This window comes from Protopterus annectens, chromosome 9.part0 (assembly GCF_019279795.1).
Source record: "Protopterus annectens isolate FY-2018-M chromosome 9.part0, PAN1.0, whole genome shotgun sequence".
Taxonomy (NCBI): Eukaryota; Metazoa; Chordata; order Ceratodontiformes; family Protopteridae; genus Protopterus; species Protopterus annectens.
The window spans coordinates 66,944,476-66,959,194 of NC_056743.1; positions in this window are offsets into that span (position 1 = coordinate 66,944,476).

The following is a 14,719-nucleotide window of genomic DNA, read 5'->3' on the forward strand; positions in this document are numbered from 1 at the left end:
ACATTGGCAAGAGTGGGACTTCAGGCGTATCTCACTGATCCTGATGGAAATGATTTCCTCTGTGTTCTTTTAGATATGCATTGGATAGTGCTTCTACAATGTGTGTTTTATTGCCTGGCTTGAATACAAAAAGATCAAAACACTGTAGTGACAGTGTCATTTCTGAAGTCTCAGTAGACCTTTATGCAGCATTTTCTGAACGCAATTTTTAACAGTTTGTGATGACATTCTGCAATACATTTCTGCTATAAATGTAGCTGTAGAATTTTTCACAGCCATACAAAATAATGAGCAGGTCTCTCAATCTGTGCAAAATGTGTCTAGGCATCTATCATGGCTCCTGATCCACATGCCATAAGTTAAATCTCCTGTCACAACACTTCTCCAGTGCCATATTTTCTGGCATCAACATGCAACATTACAGACTTTGTTAAGTCATAGTATGGAACAAAACAATTCTCTCCTGTTAATCCCAATGACATACATCATCTTTTGTTTAACAAAGGAAAAAAAAAAGATATTTTAGAGGCATACACCCTTTTGGCAAATTCACACTGAACTTTCACAGATACTGCATCATATCCATAAGTCATAGAATAAAATGTTTGAAATAAGTTCTTTCTAGATGAATCACAGTCCTTACTTTCTCAGTATCAGGTTGAATTCCACAGATCATTAGAACGTGTTGCCAAAAAGAAAACAATTGCTAAAAAGTCCCATATGCTTGATGATATTGATACAGGATATTCCAGAAGGTACTCTATGGAACCTCTATCTCTGGAATGGGGTGTTGAAAGTGCAAACCCCAGAGATGTCTGGATCTAATTTTATCTGCCAAAACCCAAGACTGGCATCTATGACTGGAAAATATTGCTGCTGGTATTAGGGACACCACATGCTCCACTGTTTTAGGGATAATACTTTCTTAGAATTGCTTTTTTGAGGTTCTAGGGTTCAGTACAATTCCTTATCTTATTCATGTTGATTACTGTCATCATGTTATTTACCCTTGGGGGTTATTCAGGTTGATTACTGTCATCATGTTATTTACCCATGGGGGTTATTCAGGTTGATTATTGCCATCATGTTATTTACCCATGGGGGTTATTCAGGTTGATTACTGTCATCATGTTATTTACCCATGGGGGTTATTCAGATTGATTATTGCCATCATGTTATTTACCCATGGGGGTTATTCAGGTTGATTACTGTCATCATGTTATTTATGGGTCTACATTATAACCGCGAAACCTCACATATGCGAATATGGAAACGTTGACACATACTGAGCGAACCGTGAAAACAAGAACGTCCTGAACCATGAAATTCAAAATGTCGAATCGGCATAGTTGGCCAAAATCACCGCCCACTACGTACTACCTACCAAAACAAAATAAATAATCCACATACATACACTTAACAAAACCCTACTTCTAACCCTAAACTAAAGCTTACATATATTACTATGTATGCACTTACCTTAACCTGCACTGTAACCCAAAGGTGCATAACTATTGCACACTTACCTTAAGGAGCTATACCGGAGAAGGGCCAACTATGACGATTCGACATTTCGAATTTCACGCTTCAGGACGTTTGGTGTTTTCGCGGTTCGCTCAATATGTGTCGATGTTTCCGTAATTGCGCAACTGCGGTTTTGCGGTTGTAATAGTTAACCTATTATTTACCCATGGGGGTTATTCAGGTTGATTACTGTCATCATGTTATTTACCCATGGGGTTATCTGTTTGGCTATTACCCCCAAGTCTTCCATACATTTCAGCTTTTACTAATTCTCTGCCTCAATGCCAAAGGTATTTCCTTTGGTGTGCGAATGACTGGTGGTATCTCTGGATTAATCTTTATTGTGCATCACCTTGCTGTGCAAGCTAGTCCAGTAAATAAAATAGGCATATTGCTTAAAGTCACAAATACATTTACATTTATGTTTGTGATTCTGCATTACTGGACTTTCCATCTTATTCCAGAGATTTAACAATCCATACAGCATGAATCTATAAATTAAAGCCTCTGTTAACATAGAAAACATTAACTCTATAACTGAGCAAATCACTGGCTCCATCTGCACTATCCTGTAGCACACAACTGTAGTTGCACTCTTTATCTGCTTTATAATACCTGACTGTTCACAAGCAGGCCTTTTCAAAATATTACACTGCTGAACTGACATAGCTTGAAACAATAAATATTATAGTTATAAACATATTACAACTCGATTCAGTTAAGTGTTTTCAATTTATGACCAGAATATGCCAGTAATGAAGCATTTAACTCAGACAGTGAACTTCTCAAACCCAGTTCTCCAAATGCACTTTTAGTAATTAAATTCAACATGATTATTTAGCTTATATGTGATAAATCATCATCATCATCATCCACCTTTTTATTTTTTGGCATTTTCTAGATGGGGTTGGGTGTTGTGTCACCATCTCTCTCAATTCAGTGCCACTCTCCCACCTTCTTCAACAATTATGCCTGACTGTCACAGTCTTCTCTTACACAAGCCCTCCCCATCTTTGCTGGACGCCCTCCTTCCCTCTTGCCTTCTTCGTGTCTGTCCCAAATCTTCTTCACCAGATTGTATTCTCCTTTTCTGCACATGCACCAGCACCACTGTAATCTGTTCTCTTTGACCTTGTCTACAATTGGACCTACTTTGGCTTCTGTTCTGATGTCATTTCTTCGTCTCTCCACAGGGTACATCCTACCAGCTGTTTCAGACACTTTATCTCCATGACCTCTAGCTTCTTCACCTGCTCTGCCTTTAGTGCCCATGCTTCTCCACCATTCATTAGTACCAGTCACACAACTGTTTTGTACACCTTACTTTTCAACTTCTTTGGCAGTCTTTTGTCATACACTATCCCTGAAACTCTGTGCCAGTTGGCTGCAGCCTCTCTGATTCTAGCTTTGACCTCCCTTCTCCTCAACTACCCCGCCCAGATAATTGAAGTTCTACTATTTTCCCTTCTATCTCAGTTCTCAGCTTCTTCTTATTTCCCCATTTGTTGCCAGTACAACTGTCTTATCTGTGCTCAGTTTCACTCCATATGCCTTCAGTTTTGTATTCCATTCCTCTATTCTTTGCTGAAGTTCTTGCTCAGAGTCTGCCTGTAATGCAATATAGGATCACAGGATGATAGGAAGTTACTAGGCTAATGGCCCAGGGCCTAGGACCCTTACAAGCCTAGCCAAGTTCTACCCTTATTTCCACGATCAGCACCTATTGCCCCTGTGCAAGGGGGACACAGGTGGAAACCCCTGGACGAATTTAAGGTTACCCATCCAATCGTCCAGATTGCATTTGAAGAAGGACAATGAGATGTTTGGTTTACTATCAAAATGTCGACATTCAAAAAAAAAAAAAAAACGGCTTTAACACTGAAAATCAACTTTTTGAATTACTGCATATAAATTAGGTGGCGATGTCGAATCTGATGAATGGATTCAGCAGATTCACCTTTTTAGCCAAATATCCAATGGATTGTTAAGTTAAACTCCCTTTTCCTCCCAGGGTTAAATGAATGTCTTTCTTTATTACCTGTTTTGAGAAAAGAGCTTTGAATTCATAAGCATTATATTTATTGAGTAATAAGACTGTGTATGAAATGTTTTTAACTGTTTTTTTAGGAAAGAGTTGTAAAAAGTTTACTTTAACATTGTTAAGCATCAATTAACAAAGGAAATTAATTTGTGGTACTTCCTGTATATAAGTGTTGTGTTTTAATTGTTAACTTTTCTGATGAAGTTCCGTAAATAGCTAAAAGGGATGGAAGCACTTAATGTTTCTTGCTTTAATTAAGATTATTTTTATTTTCTGGTTCTAGAGCTTATTGTGTATTATAGACCCAGGGTATCATTATTATTTTGAAGTGGTTTTGTTTTTGGTACTCCCTAAAGTGTAATTATATTTGTTTGGGCTTGAGAACGTTTTGTGGGTCTCTTTACATGGCTTGGGTCAGAATGTGCATTTATTTATTATTTAATCACTGCCTATTTGTGCTAAGTTTGTGAATTCCCTTTTACAGAGCAGGTTAACAGCTTCACAATGGTTGCATTGTTAATTTTGAGCCTAGTATTGAAAATGTGTCTGAGTCACAGACACAGAAAAGGGAATTAACACAGCTTATTGGACTTTTAACACAACGTGTTACCAGCCTGGATCAGAAATTGGAGACACTACAAGTTCCACAATCCCTTGAGCCAGTTCAAAGGAAGGAAGTTATAAATCCTCCATGTTTGAGACCTGGTAATCAAGGGGATTTTTCAGATAATAGCCAAATGCGTGAAGGCTCAAGCAAAGCAGGGTTCACCTAGAGAGGCTGAAAAATCAACTTATACTCCAGGAAATACTAGCTTTATGGACTGGATTTGAAGGGAAGTTTCATTTCAAGTTGTTGAAACCGAGGTTCAGCAAAGACAGGAACCAAACTCTTTCCAGACTAGCTTGGCAGAACTGGAAAAAAAGTTGTTTAAGGCATGAAACCTGCAATGTGACAATCTTTATTTAAGTGAAAGTTTAAGAAAGAAGCAAGTGCCTATGGGACTAAGGATTTATAAGTTTCCTAATGGACTTGTTTTAAACAAAACTGAGACTGTTGAACTTACTGAGATGTTTGACCAGTTTGATTTTCAGCTTATGTCTTTTATTATAAAAATTAATAATGCACATATTAAAAGTTTATTAGATGATTTGGAGAAATTGAATGTAGCATCGTTGGAAGATTTAATGTTCGAGTTAATAAGCACAAATATGAGAATCTTTTTAAGAAAGTTGAGCTTAATATTAAAAATAATTTGGAATGTAAATGGAAAAAAAAGTTAGGGATGAAAATGAATATAGCAAAAATAGAGTTTATCCCCTGCCTAAATTTTATCAAGGGAACCATAAAGATAGGGAGCAGCATGTATCCAATGAAGGATATGACCAAGTTCGGTATAATGATTACACAACTGTGAATGATGTTAATGATGCCACTAGGGAATATGACACCCATTACCCACCCCTTAGAAGATCAGAAAGAATTGAAAATAAGAAAAAGCTAAATTTTTTACCCCAAGGCCATGCTCGAAAGGGAGCACAATGCAGGGGGGAGGCGGAAAACTTGGAGGAAAAGAATATTTCACAATCACAGAAAGAGATTTTAAATAATAAAATATTAGCAGCTTATGAAGGCAAACTTAACACTTTTCAGAATTTTAACATTTTCAATTATACAAATATGGTACTACATGAAACTCATTTACATTATTTAAGACAGGATTTAAATTGTACCCTCTTTTAGAGTGGGGACTGTGGATGTTATAACTGAATTTAAGTTGTTCACGAGAAAGTTAAATTTTCAACTTATGTTTAAAGAACAACATAATAAAACTGGTAAGGTTGGCTATGATATAGCTTTTAAGAGGAAGAGCTGTTTTAACCCCCCTTTGCATCCTGCTATTTCGTCTTACAAAAAAGCATGTTTATCAGAAATTCATCATGCTTTATCTTACAGCAAAAATAGATTTTTCAATTTAACCAAGGATGAATTTAGTTTAATGCAGGAAATAAGGAAGAATGAAACCTTAAGAATCATGAAGTCAGACACGGGAGGGGGTATTGCGATATTTGTTAAGATGGATTTTGTTAACAATCTTTTATTATTATTCCATGGCACTAACAGATATCATGAAGCCTCAAAGAATTAAGTCTTTTTAGCTTATAGGAAAATATATTTTTTCTTGGAAGATTCCCTTTTACAGGGCTTATTTCCAAAGATTTATTTGATTTCCTAAGAAATGAGCATCCCCTAATTCTAGCGGCTTTTGGTATTCCAAAAGTCCATAAAGACATAGAACAGCCACCTTTTAGGGTTATTATTTCAGCACACAATAGCCCCACTTACTCTCTGGGGGTGTTTATCGACAGGATTCTTAAAAATTGTATTGACTTGGTCCCTTATTTACTGAAAGATTCTTGGGATTTTCTAACTAAGATAGATATGAACTGGTACAGTGAAGCTTGTTCTTTTTCTACTATCAATGTGGTTGATTTATTCACATCTATCCCCTATAAAGAAGGCTTAGACTTATTTTATGAAGTGATTCGGAGTCTTACAAGGTTTAGTGAAGAGTTGATTCATTTTGTTATGTCATCTATGGAATATGTTTTACTTAACAATTTTTTCACCTTTGGGGTGAATATTTCAAACAAATTTCAGGGGTAGCGATAGATGTCAGCAGTGCACCCATTTATGCTAATTTAGTTCCCTGTGCCTGGGAGAAAAGGCATGTTTTTTGTTCCACATATTCTAAGAACTTTGTAGCATATTTTCATTTTTTGGACAATATTTTTATTTTGTGGAATGATACCACTGAGACAGCCAATTACTTTGTAGATTATTTAAACAACATTTATACATATTTTAAGTTCACTTCCACCACAAATAGTGTTTCTATTAATTATCTTGACATTACACTGTACAAGGACAAGGTGAGGGGTTGCTTTGCATCTAGAATTTATAGAAAAAACATTTTCCGGTCAATATTTGACTTTTCATAGCAATCATCCTAAGCATATGAAAAAGAATATTTTAAGCACCAGTTGGTCCGAGTTGCTAGGATGTGTTCTGAGGTGGACATATTTAAAACAGAAATAGTTAAAATTAAGGGAATGTTTGAAAATAGAGACTACCCAGTTAATAAGTTACAGAAAGCGGGTGATGAAGTTTTATCAGACTGGGGAAAGTAGTATAAACCCCTCTTAGGTGACAAAACTGCAGGCATAATGCCAAAAAATGCTGAGACTACTTCTAACAAATATTTTTCCAGTAGTATGGGGGTCCCTTATGGTTTTGGGTGCAAAGAAGATAGGGATATTATGGCAAAAAATTTGATAATTTTTAAAGGGAATCCGGATGTTCTGGAAATTTTTGGGCAAAGACCCATTTTTGTACATAAAACTAGAAGGAATTTCAAAATTTTTTTGAACAAACTTATATCGAACCCCTTCTATTTTTGAAGGGTTCTAGAAGGTGTGGTTCATGTAAGCAATGGCCCTATATTTTGGAAGCTGATTCTGTGGAAGTTAAAGGTATTTCTAGGCACATTCAATTAGGTAAAGGGAATTGTGCCACCCGAGGTTTGATTTATATTGCAATTTGTGATAAATGTGGTATGTATTATGTGGGGAAAACTGAAAGATTGTTTAGAAAAAAAAATATATGAATACAACATGCCATTTCCAAGGCAAATATGAACAATTCCTTGTATAAACACTCTTTAATATGTCAAGGATTTAACAAATTTCATTTTGGTATCCTGGAGGTACTGCCTATTAATGTCAGGGGTGGTTGGTGGGAATTAGACATTGAAGTAAAAGAATTCCAATGGATTGTTAAGTTAAACTCATTTTTTCCCCAGTGTTAAATTAATATCTTTATTACCTATTTTGAAGAAAAGAGCTTTGAATTTATAAGCATTATATTTACTGAGTAATAAGATTGTGTTTGAAATGTTTTTAACTTTTTTTAGGAAAGAGTTGTAAAAAGTTTATTTTAACATTGTTAAGTATCAATTAACAAAGGAAATTGAATTGTGGTACTTCCTGTATATAAAGGTTGTGTTTTAGTAGTTAACTATTCTGATAAAGTCCTGTAAATAGCTAAAAGGGATGAAAGTGTTTAATGTTTATTGTTTTAATTAAGATTATTTTTATTTTCCGGCTGTGGAGCTTATTGTGTATTATAGACCCAGGGTATCATTATTATTTTGAAGCATATAAATTAGGTGGCAATTTCGAGTCTGATGAACGGATTCAGTAGATTTACCTTTTTCGCCTAATATCGAATGAGATGTACTTATAGCTGCATAGGTAAGTGTAACTGCTATTATGAAATTCACATCTTTGCAGGGAGGCAAGCCCCTTGCACCCCCCCACACCCCCTGCAAACCCCCTGCAACTCCGAGATCGCAGTACATTGAGGAAAAGGATAAATTTCCCAGTCCGCACTGTACCGTGATCTTTATTCATAACATTGAGCACATATCAGTGAATGCACAGTGGCATTTGCTGAAAAGGACTCTCGCTCAATTAATGTTCAGTAACACGGGAATCGACCAACTGCTGTTTGGCATTCGCGTGTTCGCTGAACCTTCATTCTTTATTTTGATAGTAAACTGAGGTGTTCTGTTTGACATGAAGTGGGAGTCTATTCCAAAGGTGTGGTAACCTCTGGGAGACAAATCTGTCCCTCTAACAGGTTCTATTAATGTCACATACCAGGTTAAGGTCTTTAGCGTGTGTAACCCATGTACCATTTGACTTATGGATATGCATCATTTCCAATAAAGTAGGGTCAGAGATTGCCTTGTATGTAAGGCAGAGATCACTTCTGAGTATGAAACCGAATAAAGTGACAGTGGTTTCAGATGATCCACATAGGACAGATGCTGAAAACCTTGAATTTTCCTTGTGCGGAACCTTTGTGGTCTCTCCAATTGCTGCATGTGCTTGGAAAGGTACATACCAAAAGGGGAATTGTACTCAATTATTGGCTGGATGAGGGAAGAGTACAGGGAGGTTATAACTTCTTTTTTTCTGGAGGCAATGCCCCTACCTATGAGATGAGCAATATAGAATGCCCTTCTTACCACTGTGGAGATGGGTCTATATTATAACATCAAAGTCTTAAAACTTCGAATGTTATAATATCGACCCCAATTCAGCGAACGCTTAAAATAGCGTAGCTGCAGAACACTGAATATTTTCCTAGGGAAAGTATTCGATGGGCCATTTCTGCGGCTTTGCTATTTCCTCGACTGTGGTGTGAAGGTTACGGAACGAGTTAAGGTAAGTGTGCGAACGGACTAAGGTGAGTGTGTGATAGTTAGGGACCTTAGGGATAGGGAGCGGGTAAGGTGAGTGTACGATAGTTAGGGACCTTAGGGTTAGGGAGCGGGTAAGGTGAGTGTGCAATAGTTAGGGACCTTAGGGTTAGGGAGCGGGTAAGGTGAGTGTGCGATAGCTAGGGACCTTAGGGTTAGGGAGCGGGTAAGGTGAGTGTGCGTTAGTTAGAGACCTTAGGGTTAGGGTTGGGTTAAGGTAAGTGGATAGCTAGTAGTGTATGTATGGTTTAGTGTAGGGTTCTGTGAAGTGTGTATGTCTGGATTATGTATTTTGGTGTGCTTGTGCTGTGTGTGTGTATTCTCAGAACAGCAAATTTTTTCCCTTGGAAAAAAATTCGCTGTTCTGAGCATTCGAGTATATCACATTTCGAAATTCCAAGGTCAAGCTTATGGTGTTCGACATTTTTGAATTTTGATAATGTGATATAGACCCATGGAGACATGGTGGTCAAAGGTTAGGTTGCTGTCAATCCATGTGCCCTAGTCTCTCACCATTGAGTGGGTATTTAAGGTGTGGCTATTGATGTGGTAGTTAGCAGGAACATCGCTCTTATCAAAATGGATGACAATACATTTTTTGCATTGAGTTTAAGGCTATGACTTAATCTCCTGCATTCAACAGCTTTGTTGACCTGTCACCGCCAACCTGTTTGCTAATGTAGTCCATCACCAGTATGAACAGCAGTAAACTCAGAGCTGAACCCTGATGGAAACCCACTCCCACTGAGGTCTACTCTGTGAGACTGAACACTGACTGCTCATACTTGAGTCACTGTTTTTTTTTTACATAGCCAGCACCAGTTCTAACAATGTTTCTGGGACTTCAAATCATCGCATGATTGCCCAAATCAGCTTTCTCAGGACCTTGTCATATGCTTTCTCTAAGTTTAGAAATGCCCAGTTGGACTCTCTCTCTCTTGCCTAGCTTTTTATGAACTACCTGCCTCACTGCAAACATTGGATCAGTCGTGCTGCATCCTGATCTGAATCCAAACTGCTTGTCTCCCATGTTACTTTTTGCTAGTATTCTTATTTGTTTATTAGCCGTCTCTACAGGACTTTCAGGCAGTGTGACAGAAGTTTCATAACTCTGTACTGCCCACAGTTGTGAATGTCTCCTTTGTTCTTTTACACTGCCACTAGTATACTTATTCTCCAGTCATCTGGGATATGCCTTTTTCTCCGTAGTGCTGTGAGTACCCTCAGGAGCCGTTTCTCTCCTGTCTCATGTGAATGAGTTGCACTGGATTTTCTACAGTCATTAGTGTTGTCTTACTTACTTTTTCATGAGCTCCAACTACATGAAGGCTCAGCTTGACAAAAAAATAAATTGGATTACTGAGGATAATTACATCTTATCATGTCAAGACACAAGGCGCAAAACGTCAAAACATGACACAAAAACAAAATGTACATTCTCAAATAATGTTAATGTCACAAATTAGTAAAGAAAATAATTTTTGTAGGTAGGCAAGCTTCCTTTACCAACAGTTCTGCCTCCACATACCTATATGTCCAATATATGAACTCCAAGTTCAGACAAACACGAACAGAAGTGAAAATGTAAAAAAAAATGTAATTCAAAACTAATATGTTCCCTCTTTTCTGACAACCTACAAACAAATCAGAGCATTTGTGACAAGCCAATCTTTGCCATAGTGAAATATGAACAACATCACAATGTAATCCATTATCTGCGATGTTCTTAGACATGAAAACATGGAACATGGTGAACTGTAGCATTCTGAAAAATTGTCTGAACTTCAAATATCTGAAACCTAAAAAAATTTTTTTTTGTAGGGGCTTCTTATCCACAGTCGTGAACATCACCTCACCTCTTGACCTACTTAAATATACTACTTCTACTGTTGGAAAATTGCAGAGTAAAGAGAAAGAACCACATTCACTGACAGTATTTTTCTATGCAAAACAGAAAAAAATGACTTTAACATCTGTGAATTTAAACTGCATAGTTGAAACAGGCAGCTTGCATTTGACAAAGAGAAGGTTAATTGTTTTATTAGTATCATTCCATTTATAAAATGTTTCTTTGCCCTTTTTACTCTGATTTCATACCTGAGAAGAATGGCTGGGATGCCCACACATTCTACACTCCCCATAAAGAGCTGGACATGGTTTTGGTGATAAACTCATTTTGAACAAAATTGTCAATGTTTGTGCTAAGGAGTTTTCAGATTTAACTACATCATGTAAAACTATACCTTTCTGTGCTGCTTGACCATTTGAAATCATGGATTGTCTTTGTAGTACTGTCTTGCGTAGCATCAACTGCATTAATTGTGTTTGAATTTTACATAAACCAAGTGTTCTGTAAGCTCATTCATACACACCTTTTTCAAGTGCCAAATCAGATTTAAAAAACATTGACTTCTACTTTGCTAAAATTTGATCTGTCAACAGTGAATTCATGTAACTCACCAAATGCACTGTCTATGTCTCTGTGCTTTATCTCATTCATATACTTGTCAGCATTTTCTTGTGTTACCTAATCAGATTGATTTACATTAGAGTATTAAATTCTATCATCTGCAGCCAGATGAGGGAAAAGTTGCAACATGGACTTTTTTACTGTTTTCAGTTAATCCAGAAGAAAAGCTGTAAAGATTACACTTCTACTTCCAACATTCTGCAGGTTATCCTGTAAACCAATGCAGGGGTGTAGCCAGAGAATTTAAATTTGTACTCGTGTGCTGTTATTGTTGCCTTCAACTCACCTGGCAATTAAAACTTTGACACTTTACCCTCCAGTACTTAAGAAATGTTTGCATCACTTTACCCTCTAAAACTATTAAATATATATTTTTTCAATCTATGTAACTCTGAAGATGTTAGTTTAGACAGTTGTGGACATAGTATAACCTACAAAATCTGTGATTTCTCCAAGTAATGTCTAGAAAATTGTACTCAGCGGAGTACAAAGATTATGCCTAGCTACATCCTTGCTTGAATCAATGAAGCTAGTATAATCAGATGTAAAATGAAAAGCATAATGAATATTTTAGCAACAGCTGATTAAAGGAAGTGGTAGGTTTCTTGAAAAAATCCTGGGATTTCACTGTCTCTGAAAGCATGGTCATTCTTTTATTTGTAATATATATTTCAGCTTCTTAGCATGACTTGCAGCATTTCCATTTTCATTTGAATTCATTGTATCATTGCATTTTATTTGTTTTAACTTCATTTGATCACTTAATGTCTTTTGGCTTTGAATTATTTCTGCCCGACTTTTTTTGTGGATTCTGAGCTTTGCAATGGCATTTTAATAGCATCTGGCTTAGTGGTGCCAATATTTTCATTTCACTGGTTAAATGACTTTCACTTTTTTATTTTGTGCTACTTGTCTAGGGGATACTTAAAATAACAAAATTAATCCTGTGGTCTGGTGAATTTACTTTGAGTGCAGAATTTTTAAATCTGGATTTTGTTATTTTTGAATGTGAGGCAAGCAATGAGTGAGGATTGCAGACAACAGGAAAATGCTGAAAGCTGAAGTTTTGATGACTTTTATAACCCTTCTGTGACACCATGTACTGTTTGATTGGTCTGAATTCAGCTTAGATCTTCATAGCACTTTACATCTTATCAACAAGAAGCAGACACACACTAGCTATGAGGTAAACATTTGTCATTAACTGTTATGGCAGCAAATGCCTAAAGAAGTCAGAGTCATGTGACATACCACATGCTTCGTAGTCTTGTTGGAGTCTTAAAGAGACACAGCATTGTACATTCAAAAAGCTACAGCTGCCAACAGCAAATGTGTATTTTTCCAACAACTTCAGCACAGTCTATCACGTTTATCTAGTAGTTCTATAAAGACAATCCATGATTTTCTTTTACCTCAAACAAAATATGTGGGCTTACAATAAAGCACCTAGATTCAAGCATCATTGTTTCTGTTTGTAGACAGCAAATGGCTACTAGTGAAAGGAAGAACTGACTTGGTGCTATATTCCATACTCTTTCAATTAACAAGACTGGGACCCTTTGCACTGATAGGCCACAGAATGTTGGAGCATTAGACTTAATATGTTCTTAGGACTGATGCTGTAGGGGATCATGATGAATAAGATATCTGTTCAAGAAATGAAGTCACAAAACTCACCTTGATACCAAAGATCACAAGGCAAATTTCTTTATGTCAGTTCAAAAACAGATAAGAGATCACACCCCTGCTCATAATGTACCATTTTATAATACACTCTGCTTACTTTGTGAGATTTACATATTTTATTCTTGCTTCATCGTGGGTCTCTCCCTGTAAAAACAGACACTTCTGCCCTTGTTTCAACGCACATTGCATATTTAATTGTCATACATAATGCTTGTTGTTATTTGTCAGAGATTTACACATTTTTCTGTACTCAAGTTCTCTCATTTTCCTGCAGTTCTTGAACTAGTTTAAGCTGCTGTGAAAGTTTTCACAAAGTTTGTCATTGTGACTGCTGCCTGTGACCATACAAGCTTTCTTCTCTATGTTGCAGCTATAAAGTACTTGAAGTTATGTCTTTAGTCAGAGTACACATTTTTAAGATTTTTATGTACTTTTAGCTTTTTGGACTTTTTTTTTTAATTTTGTATTTTGCTTTGCTATAAACCTTGATGTTTCAATTACAGCACTTTTTGTGTTTTTTCACGTATGTTACCTAGACAACTACATTTTCTTAAGTGGTGTTTCTCATAAGGTTTAGGCTTACTTTAATGATTTAAACTGTAACTTGTAATGTTTCCAAGGCAGTGAGCATTCTATTTTTTTTAATAACAGCTAAGTTCACCCATTAGAAGTAGATGTAACATAGGGGATTATGATGTGGTCTTACCTGGCCACATTTCATATATTTAGTGGCCCTGGGAGTGGTCGGTATCTCTTGGCAGTCCTTACACTGTTTTTTCCTATCATTATTGCTAGTGTGTGGGTTTGATGTTACTGAGTCTCACCTGCTTTGTAGTACTCTCCAGATAAACTAGTCTCTTTCCGTAGTCAGGGAAGAACATCTGAATACCATCTCATCTAATTCTAAATCATATACAAAATGTTTGTAACTTACAAGTTTTATTAACTGCCAGTTTAGATGATTTTTTATATACATGACCTGAACTAAGCTGTTTGGACACTCTTTTGTTTAAATAATCAAACAAGCTATTTCAGTCTTGCTGTGTATCTAAGACACCCGTATCATGTCTTTTAGGAAGTTTCTGGTAAAACTAAAGGGTGAGAAGTATATTTCAACTCCTTATCAGAAATTCAAGACCCAATAATGCTGACCCCAATTCAATGAAAAATAAACTGCAATTCAGCCAAACTAAAAGTTGTTTACAAACTTGCTACTAGTTTTAAGTAAGTCTGCAGAGTAGCTCCATCTCCCCTACCTTCACTGATCCCCCTAAACACTGTAATTTTTATGCATTAACTCCAAGATTTGAATTAGTACATATTCCCCAAATTATGTTTGTTACTTTGCTGTTTTAAAGATCATAGTAAATGTGCTTGAACATTCATCAGGTACCCATGTGGTCTCAAATGATGAAATGGTTAGGAAGAAAGCTGACTGGGTGGAAATAGAGGGTGACAGGTGGAACTACCTGGACAGGGATAGAAACCACAGGGACTGGAGCTAGAACTGGCCTTACATAGTATGTTTGCATTGGATATAATAAAATGGGAAGCTAGCAGAGATGAATCTGTTTACTTTCAATACCAAGAATAGCTCAGTTGTCACACATGGACAGCAATACACAAGTACGAGCTCTGGCATCTAATGGGTTAGGTAAACAGGTAAGAACAGAG